We start from the raw sequence: 11,115 nt of genomic DNA, 5'->3' as shown, positions 1-11,115 counted from the left end.
TAAAAATTGGAATAAATTGAATGACAAATTAGAATAGTGAAACAATATGGAATGAAGAAACACTTAGCTCAAACAACGTGTCGATCCTAAGCTATGACTACCATCTAATGGAAGATGCTCCAAGCTGATTCAGGTTCAAGGCTAATATCGAACCTTCTGTGAGCATCACCAAGTGAAAACTCAAGCAACGGAATGAAAACTCTAGCAGTGACATGAATATAAGGAGGTTTAATGGAAGTGGAGGGTGGAACCAAATGGAGAATGGGAAGAAGGTTTTATTACAACAGTAGCGCTGTCAAATAAGCCCCAATCATAGGACTTGACCCTAGCCCACATGGGTTGGGGCCAAAAAAGCCCACAGGGCCAAAAAAGCCCTTTATTAAAAAAGTCCACAGAGCTAAATACCCCCAAAGCCCTATGGGTTAGGGCCAGCCCATGGGTCTTTCTTTTTACCAAATTTTATGCAGAGAAAAAAAGATATGAGCAAGAAACAGATACAAAAACAGAGAGAAACAAAAATTTTATGCAACAATTGGTAAATACACATACAGTGAGATAACCATTGGTTAGTCCCAAGAAAGAAACAAGCATAATCATCCATCCTTGGTCACCATATATTGTTGTGAAGTAAAATGCTAGAATCAACAGGAATCTAGAAAGCACTGCAATAAGTAAGCCCTTTCTGGATTCCAGTAGCTACAAGATCAGCTGATACAATTTTTGATCCTTCTAAAGGATCCTTTGAACGATAATATTTTACTATGGACAACTTAGGGAAGTAAAATGTGTATAGAATTAGGCAGAAAAACTAAAAAATGGCAGAGATTACAAAAAATAACACTACAAAATAAGGAAATAATCAATCTTGTGTCAAAGAACATCAATCTTTAGAGTTAATGGATGACAACCAAATCCACAATGCTGTATAAAATTTCCATAATACAAAGACAAGTGAGTAAAACCGATCTGTGGCAATGTCCATTAGTGAGCTAGTTCCCTTCCGAAGACCATTCTTTGAATTCTCAAAACCCACTTTGCTAACAAATCTCAAACCAGAAGCTAGAGCTATATTATACAAGACATTCACAATATCAGTAAGGAAAAGGACCAAGTACACATACCATGGAGCCAATAATATCCACTTGATATTTCCTCAGTTTTGCTGATAAAATTTGGCATTGATTCTTGGAATGATGAACTTGAAGAGAAGGACCAAAAATGATGATGAGGTGCATCATTATCATCACAATCATCATTATCTATATAAATGAATGTGTGGAAGGCATCTTAACAACTATTTTTCCTCTTTTGAGGTAGCAGAGCATATATCTCTCTATCAATCATATTTGCAATCTCAAAAGGTTCCCAATCAAAAATATCCAACTCTTTCACTATCTCAGTTGCAACATCAATAGGGGTGTCATTGAAAATGTCAAAGGGAAAGAATATATTCCTAATAGAACTTGTAGATTCATGCAGCAAAAAATGATTGTTACTTTAATGTGATGATGTTTACTTATAAAGTTTAGCTAATAAAAGACTGAAATTCATTAATAAAACATATGCAAGTGTTTAAAGGTCAAATGGAAAAAAGCATGTAATTCAGAGTATTAAGTAACATTTAAGAGAACTTTCCTTAAAATCAACAAACTGAATATTGACTTGAGAAAAAGATTGCGAACCATTCTTATAAAAAACTTGTACTTTAAGAATGATAGTATCACCTTCAGGATTCAGTTTTCCTATCACTTTCATTCTAGTCCTCGCAAGATCATCATTTAATTGTAGTTTCTCCATCTCAGTGGCATTTAAAAATGGCTTCTGAATTGCAAATTTTGTTGTTGATGGTGGATCATCAGATGCAAGAAACGGGTCAAGAACAATTCTTTTGTCGAAGGCCTCTTTTCTACAAGTAGCAAGCATTTTCCAATAAACCTTTGTGCTTCCATGTCTTCAATCCAAAAAACGCCATTGGTAGTTTTCCCTAAAATATGAAATATTCTTTGTAAATAAAACAACCAGCTATACATATCTTTAGAAACTTAGACCAGAATTCGAAGTTACCGATGTCACTTTCTTGTAGATTTGGGTTGGATTAGAACATTCACTATATGAATATTCCATTGTAAGCATTTCCAACACATACATGCCAAATGAGTACACATCAACAAGTTCATTGTATTCTTCTTTGTATAACTCTGGTGCCATGAACTCAGGGGTACCTAGCATAAAAGGGGAAAAATTTAATTGACAATGACAAATTGTAGTGTCTTCTCTATGTGAAGCATTCATTAGAGAAAAAGTGAATACCTATGACACTATGTGCTGATTAGGATCCACGAAGAATTGAAACAAGTCCTAGGTCACCAATTTTTACTTGTCCAAGATGACCATTAACAAATATGTTTTTCTTGGTGCTTCATTGCCATTAGAAAGACTCATCGCTCCAGGAATCTACTAGAACCAAGTTTTTCATCTTTCATAATTGACAAAACAAAACAACCGACAACAACAATTGAATAATACCTTAATCTTTTTCATCTCCCATAAATGTCATCAGGGAAATTGAAGTTGTTGGTGCGGGTGTTGGGGTTGGTGGCAGTGGTGATGTCAATGTGGGGTTAGTTGGGGCCTTATTCCATGGAATCCATGGATTTGAAGTGAACCCATGAGGAGGGTGAAGCGGTGGTGGAGTTGTTGATGAGGCGAGGGAAAGGGAGGGAGCGGAGGCGTTGGCAGTGTTTTTCCATTTCGTGGCGGCATTGGACGATGATTTTGGCAGTGAGGGAAGCGTTGGGCACTGGACAGTGATCGAAGACCTCTTGCCAGTGGGTGGCTTTGAGGTTGGTTCAACCAAGGGAATGTTGAGATTGTTGACAACACAATATCTATATCACCTTGGTTTTTGATGATGACAACACATATTTAATAACGCACATATGTTGTTGTTGTGTTACATGTTCTTATGCTTACTGTTTGGTATATTTGTTGAACATGTTTATGTGTTATATTGCTATGTGAATGCATACTTATTAAGCTTGTACATGTTACATCATTTCTGGATGCATTGCACATGTTTTGAAGGATGAAAACCACAAGCACTTTTGTGAACTTATGACTGTGTGACAAAGCTGTAGTAAAGTCGACGCCATTACTAATTGAATCGACTATGCTAAAGTCTTTGTACAGATTTTCAGAATCATTGCTTTGTGAGATTTTGTGAAGGAAATAATTTCAAAATGTTTCAATCTGTCGAAGTCGACTGTGTGAGCCACACATTCGACTGTATTAGTTGTTTGGTTTGAAATTCTGTTATGTTCATGAACAGTAACGACTATATTTGTAAAAGTTAGTTGCGCATTTAATAGTAGGTCAACTGTATTGAATGTGAATTTAATTTGTTTGACTGGATGCTACTGGTTTGACTAAGCTGTTATAACTGTCATAACATAGTCGACTGTATTAGTAGCATATTCGACTAAGAGAGCGTCCGTTTAACAGAAATCTATAAATAGAATGAACCTGAATTTACTCAAGGACTTTAGATGATCTAACATTTTCACATTCTGTTTCAGATTGATTTCTCTGAGATTATAGAGCTCCAAAAACTCATCAAGAAGACAATGGTGATCTTGCTTGAAGGAGATTCAAGGGGAGATTGATTGTGCGCTCACTGCTTGATCACATATATGCACATTGAGGTGTTTTCTGGGTTGATCAAGATTCTTGTTGGCATCCATGGTGGTTGCTGTTTGTACCTGTTGTGACTACAGGGGATAAACTCGTGGAGTCTGGTTCACTTTGAGGATTGTTCAAAGTGGTTTGGCATATTGCAAGAGAGAGGACATCTTGTTGCAAGTTTTGCTGTGTGGTTTGTCTATATTTTGGTTAGAGGGTTAGAGAGGTGTTTTATATTTTTGACGTGGAGGTCTTCTATAAAAGCCTTGTTGTAAAAACCTTGACCATTATAATGCATTTGCTTCCTGGTATTGGAAGGACACTGGATGTAGGCATTGAGGCCGAAGTAGTATAAAAACCAGTGTTTAATTTCTCTATCCCTGCTCTTTTATATTTAGTTGACTGTACTATCTGTGTAGTCAACTACGATTTTTCGCTGCACACAATTTTCATTACTTGCGATTGAAGAAAGTTTTGTAAAGTTTTATACTTTGAATAAAAGATTGCGAAAAGAATCTGATTTTGAAAACTCACCAATTCACCCCCCTTCTTGGTTTAAAAAGAAGCCTACCTATTTTTCCAACAGAGAGTACCACTTGTCACCATAGGCATTGATGAGGGTGGAGGTTTCCTCTGGGGTCCAACATGGTGGGGGGAGATGGCGGGATGAGGTGAAGGGAGGGGTCGACGAGAGTGAGGGAGAGGCTGTCAAAGTGCTCAATGAATTGGTTGGTCAGAGGAAAATGGGAATAGTTGCACAACAAAGACGATGTTTTGGGGTTAGGGGGCTAACCCGACCCTACTTCATTCATAACCCCTTTGAATGGGGTTTTGGGGTCAAGGGCTTTAAAAAAGTCCCCTAAAGTGTGGGTCACCAAAAATGGGGCTCAGTATAAAATGGGTCAGGGTTAGTCTTGGGACTTGAAAAAAAATTGACAGCTTTATGCAACAAAGACGTTCTATGATGCAATGGTGATAAAGTGAAAGGGCGGTGCAAAGGAAGTCGTAGGGTGATTCCACTAGGGAAGATGGCTAGAGGAGATCGAGATTCATTCTCCTAGCCGTGACCATGAAGAAGAGATATTCTGGAAATTGTTCAACATAAATGATCTAATTTCATTCAAAGGTAAAGGTTACAAGTAATGGAGCAAGCTATTTAAAGGAGAAACAAAGCTCCTGGTTTATGCTTACACTTAGCTCACGTTAACTATGATACAATGGAGCAATTGCCAGATGTGCAAGTGGGAAGAAAACGTGAAAAGCCACGTGTTGAATTTGCTAAAGCATTTTTGAAGTTGCTGGATGCACATGGATTGTGCTAGATGCGCATGATGTTTAACGATAATGTTGAGCGCAAGTTTGGAAGGTGCTGAGCGCTGCAAGCCATTTTGTTCTTCAACCAAGCTGCTGGAATGTGACTTACGTTGGGTTTCCTAGAGCTACTTGATAATGCATCCAAGTGAAGATTCCAGCATTCCTCCAAATGAGGATTTGGCTTGCTTTTCCTTTCTTGATGTTTCCTTGCTTCTTTACTTACTTCTTCCCTTGATTTATTAGACCCTACAAAACACATATAAACATATTAAAAGAATCCCTATAAGAGAAAAAGAAAATCAAGAGCCTTTAAAAGTATTTCTTCACTTTCCTTTCTTAGCTTTATCTTTAGTTGGTGATAACGGTCTAAAAACCGTTATTTTCATACTTAAATTTGATAGTAAAACACACCCTTTGAGGCTTAGAATGAACTTTAAATCAAGTAAAACACTTAGTTGAGTCTCTTGAGAGTCAAAAGTTGGTTTTAGAGATATTATGCTTGTTTTGCATTGTTTTGNAGGGTTTTTGGATGAATTAAGGATGAAAGTGAAGTAAGGTGGACTTAAACCCATGAAAGAAGGAGAAAAATGATGAAAAGAAGGGTCAAACAAGCCGCTGAGCACCAGAATGGTCCGCTGAGCGCTCAGAGCGATTAGAGGCAAACCGCTCAGCGACAAAACTAACCGCTCAGCGGTCAGAGTGGCTAGAGGCAAACCGCTGAGTGGTCAAATTAGGCGCCTAGGCGGTTGTCTTTTTTTTTAGCTAGATTCTGTAAACTTTCTGTTATCTATCTGTTATCTTTTTGGGCTTATATATAGCCTCAGTGCGAATTAGATAGGGATTCTTTTGGCAGAGAGAATGTCCAGAGCTATTCCACACACCTTGGAGGAGGTTCCTTGGATGCTTAGGCTCCATTCAACCAAGTTTAGGGTTATCTCTTTCATTCTTTCATTATTTTCATCTAGTTTCACCATGATTATGGTGAACTAAACCCTTTGATGTTGCGGAACAATGTAATCTTTTGAAACTCTCATATATATTGAAATTCCTATTTACTTCATATGCTTGTCATATACTTGTTTATCAATTGTTGGGTTCTCATTTGCGCTCAATGCTTTTATTTTTTAACTCATTCAGTAAATGATGTTTGTCTTTATCGATATGGGGACGTATGGTAATGTCATGAACTGGTGGGAAATTCCTTGATTATGCCAATATCGCCTAGGGACAGGGATAAGACGGTCAATTGCATTTGCTTCAGAACGCATTGCATTATTAGTTACTAGGGGAGGCTAGGGATAGCAAGCCGGTAATTAGTAATAGGCTCTTTTCACCAAGGAATTAGGCTAAGGGTAATTAAGAAAGTTTGTATGGCGATTAGATAAACAAGTGAATTAAATAAGAAGAGTAAATATTTGAGAGTGGATAAGATGAAATTGTAAACCCCAACAACACCATTCATCCATAGTTCTCAAAACCAATTGAATCAATTGCATTGCATGTTTATTTTTGTTCTTTGCATACAACCACCAATATTATTCTCTTCTCAAGTCTTACGCGATTATGTTACATGAAAGTTAAGGCCTAAGAGTCCTTTGGGAAAACGATACTCGGACTTACACGTTTATATTACTTGATAACAATATGGTACATTTGCCAGGGACTTAAAAGTTGGTACTCCTTTGAATGGAATTCCTTAATTGGTTTCCATCATGTTTGGTTCTTCTTTGGTTGCCCGAGTGGTGTCCATGGAGGGCTGGTGGATGCCGCCATAGGGTCGCGGTGGCCGGAGTTGGAAGCTTCGTTCTGTCTGCCTAAACTTGGGTTGGTTGAGAGTATTGGGTTGGACTGGTAGTTTAGGTTGGGCTGGCAAATATGGGTCGGGCTAACTAATTTGGGCTGTAAAAGACCTATTATTGTAGAATTTTGAGATTGAAAATAATAAGAAAAAAGGGAATTGTAAATAAACACTTATGCTTCTATAATTAAAAAGGAAATTTGGATATGAAGTTAATTGAAAAGGGAATAGGGAATAAAATTAATTAAAAAGGAAATTCGAAATAAAATTGGTTTAAAAGGAAATTAATAAGACTTTAATGATTAGATAGAGTAGTAAGGAAATTATTGTTTGGTGTGATATTCAATGATATTTGTTATTTAATTTGTAATTTATTGTTGAGTGAAAAGTCACATAACAATTCATGTTTTGTATATTTATAGTTTTCTGTTAGATCAGATTGCCTCTCAATCAAATATCCTACTAATTCAGTCGACTGTATTAAAACAATTATAATAGAAAATCAACACAAAGGCCCTCAGTCAACAAAAATCAACACACATTTATTAAAGTTGACCAAGTCATACAAGCTCAACTAATTTTTGAAAATTATAGCCGTTGGACCGTGTAGGCTTAATAGAATTCCAAACAGATCAGTAACACAGTCGAATATACAATATGCAATGTCGTCTGACACATGAAAAAACACTTTGAAATTCTTTTCAACTCAAAATCTCACATAGCGCAGGTTCACAAAATCTGTACAAAGATTTTAGCATAGTCAAATCCATTATGAGTGTATTCGACTAGACTAGAACTTTGTCCAAACAAATATAAGTTCATAAAGTTGCTTGTGATCTTTTACTTTCCAGAAATGTGTAGTAATAAAAAAAAATTATTTCACATTTCAATACAAGCATGTTCCACGCACATTTCAATACAAGCATATTCCACGAATATAACACACAATCAATCATAGGAACATACGTTGCAATTCAACAAAACATGTTCAACAGATATGACAAATAATTCAGAACAAGAACATATAATGCAGCAACATGTGTACTGTTATTAAGCATTGTGTTGTCATCATCAAAAACTAGTTTGATATAGAGTTTGTGTTGTCAACAATCTCAACAAACTTTACACACACAAATGAAAGGTTTGGAAGGGATATTCTCCCTTGTTCGTTCAAGGCTGGATAGTCTTTTAGACCACCACCACTTAAGATGCTACCAAGCACACAGACCTCTCTTTCAATTTCCAGAAACCAAAATGTAAAGCTTCTCAATCAAGCAAAGGATAGGCAAGGCAAAGCTAAGGTCAAAATCAGAAGCTGGAACAAAATCGGACAACCACTCACACAGTCAAGCACAAGACAATGGAGATAAGAGCAGGTCAGACTCTACTCAACTCTAAATAAGATTTCAAAAACAATGAAAAGCTCAATTAAAGAAACAACAGAATAGAAGTCACATGTATTGGACAAAACAAAGACAACCAACAAGGCAAGCAAGAAACAAGGTATTTAAGAACAACTAGCACTCAAAACAGAATCCTAACAAAGCTCTAGAGTAGATGAAAAAAGCAAATAAATGGTCAAACAATGGAACTGCAGAATTGGGAAAACAAAACTGCTATTTGCACAAAAACTTTGCTTTGGTAGATTTGGTGCAGTATTCGTGTTGCATTTTTCTGCATAATACACCTTATAGCCAATGAATTCAGCACAAGTGTAACGCCCCGACAACTTATAGGGACTGCTGACTGCCCCCACACATCAACATGAGGCTTTCCAGTGTGCTTTGTCCTCACTCACACACTTTCCGAGAAAACTTCCCGGAAGGTCACCCATCCCATAATTACTCTAGGCTACGCACGCTTAACCATGGAGTTCTTATAGGATGGGTGACCTTCCGGGAAGTTTTCTCGAAAAGTGTGTGAGTGAGGACAAAGCACACTGGAAAAAGCCTCGTGTTGATGTGTGGGGGCAGTCAGCAGTCCCTATAAGTTGCCGGGGCGTTACAAATGGTATCAGAGCCTAGCCTCTCCAAGTACGGCATGGTTCGAGGACAAATCAAGCGGAAGCTGGTGGGCATGTGACGCCCGAGCACTGACGAGGGCGGGGAGTGATCGCCGGTGCAAAAGGCATGGACAAGGAGCGGCTCCTGGTAGGCTTCCAGTGGAAGGGGCATGTGGACGAATCGAACATACATCGGAATGAGAGGGATCTAGAGACTGTATAGGTATGGGACTATACAGTTGAAGGATAGCTTAAAGGAATTGATTTGGCTACTCATATCAACAAATGCATTTGCTTTTCGGTAGCCTAACTCATAAGAACTCCATGGTTAAGCGTGCTTAGCCTAGAGTAATTATGGGATGGGTGACCTTCTGGGAAGTTTTCTCNGAAAGTGTGTGAGTGAGGACAAAACACACTGGAAAGCCTCGTGTTGATGTGTGGGGGCAGTCAACAGTCCCTGTAAGTTGTCGGGACATATTGATTTGGCTACTCATATCAACAAATGCATTTACTCGGAAAGTGTGTGAGTGAGGACAAAGCACACTGGAAAGCCTCGTGTTGATGTGTGGGGGCAGTCAGCAGTCCCTGTAAGTTGCCGGGACGTTACAACAAGCATATCCACATACATGTATTAATGCTCTATTAAGTCCAAGTTACACATTTGAATGGCTTTTTCTCATTTTCACTGCTGCTTTGGAATTTCAGAAACTTGCCTTTTTTAAAAAAAAAACAACAAATTCAGACTTAATAGAACAACTTTTAAACACAAGTGCAATAACAGATTCCAAATTCGAAAAATAATTCTGCAGAAGTGAATTAAAACACCAAACAACTAAGACTCTAGGAATTCAATACTTAGACACTTAGTAATGATCTAATACTAAGCTGAAATTGACACACACTCAAAAACAATAAGACAGACTTCAAAGATAAACCAGTTTCGGTGCAACTAGCAAAAGAGAGACTGATGCTACTGTAAGCATCTTGCACCCAAGCTCAATGCAACATTTCATAGCTTAATTGGTGTGCATTTGCTATCCACAAGCAGATCAACATTCAACTCACAGAATTTCAAAAGTGCAATAGAATTACATGTAATGGACAACATCAAAACTCAAGACAGCTTCAGATAAATGAAATGACATTTAAACTGTTGTTTAAAACTGTCATCAAGCTCCTTCAATTGAATATCACAACTTATGATGATGGACAGATCTTACTCAAAGCAAGAAACTCAATTGAATCACAGTTAAACTCAGATTTAAAATGACAAGTTAAGCAAAACACCGATTAAATCATTGCACAAGACTAAAAAAAAGACCAAAAATGTGGATTATTAGAAAGAAAGACCCATACAGATGGAATGCACCGAATAAAAATCACTAAAGACACTGACTCAAGCTTAATCGAACGTAGAATGAAAATATGATGCCTCATTGAACATAATGGATGAACCAGAAAGCACAAAAACACACAAAAACAAGACAATACAGAAATTAAACATGACAACACGGAGATGAAAGAAGTAGACACAAATCAAATGAAACAAAAACAAAACAACACAAAACAAAAACGTGAAATAACATAGAAACAAAAGTCAAAACAGAGATAGAGATACTTATCTCTTGTAGCGTGGAAGAATTGAAGATTTGATGACCACTTGATGGACGACGCTCCAAGGAAGATAACCGATAGCACGATGTGAGCTCCTTCAAGCTTCTTCCAGAGAGACGACACAACATAATGGATAGATCGAGAGAGAAACCAGAAGAGTTCAAACCAAATCTGAGAAGAAACTCAGAGAACCTAAATCTAGACAACCGGTTGAAATGAAAGATTAAATGGTGGAATGGTATTTAACCGGTGGAAAATGATTAAAACGAGGTTTTAATCGGTCAAAACGATGGGAAAAAGGGAATAGGATGAAGATATAATGAGAAACACAAAAAATGTTGCGAAAAGATGTAAACCCTAACGGAAGGTGTTTTAATGAAGAGAATGGAAAGTTGCGAAGGATCAGATGCGGATATGTAAGGAGAACTGTTTGGCGACGGTGAGAGCTCTCGAGAGAGGAAGGAAATACTTCTCTTGCTCGAGAGAGAAAATGAAGTGCGGATCTGATGCGCGAAATGAGGATGAGAAGCTAATGATGTTGTCGCAACCGGAAAAATCGCGACGGGACGACGATCCAAAAAGAGAAATTATTTGAAAAATATTTGGAGTCGCCACCATAGTTTATTCTGGAAAACTATGGAAAAAACCATAAAATGATAAGGCATAGTCTGCGAAAACTGAATTTCGGGTTCGGGAGTCGGTTACGTGT

At 37.6% G+C, this 11,115-nt stretch overlaps 1 pseudogene; it reads right to left on the bottom strand.

The window, feature by feature from the left end:
• Nucleotides 1-1,287: 1,287 nt before the first annotated feature.
• Nucleotides 1,288-11,115, bottom strand: part of LOC106763574 — a 20,277-nt pseudogene continuing 10,449 nt past the window's right edge.

Source organism: Vigna radiata, chromosome 6, assembly GCF_000741045.1.
Source record: "Vigna radiata var. radiata cultivar VC1973A chromosome 6, Vradiata_ver6, whole genome shotgun sequence".
In the NCBI taxonomy this organism is placed as follows: Eukaryota; Viridiplantae; Streptophyta; class Magnoliopsida; order Fabales; family Fabaceae; genus Vigna; species Vigna radiata.
The sequence above is the reverse complement of the archived record's forward strand: the minus strand, read 5'-3'. Positions and strand labels throughout refer to the sequence as shown.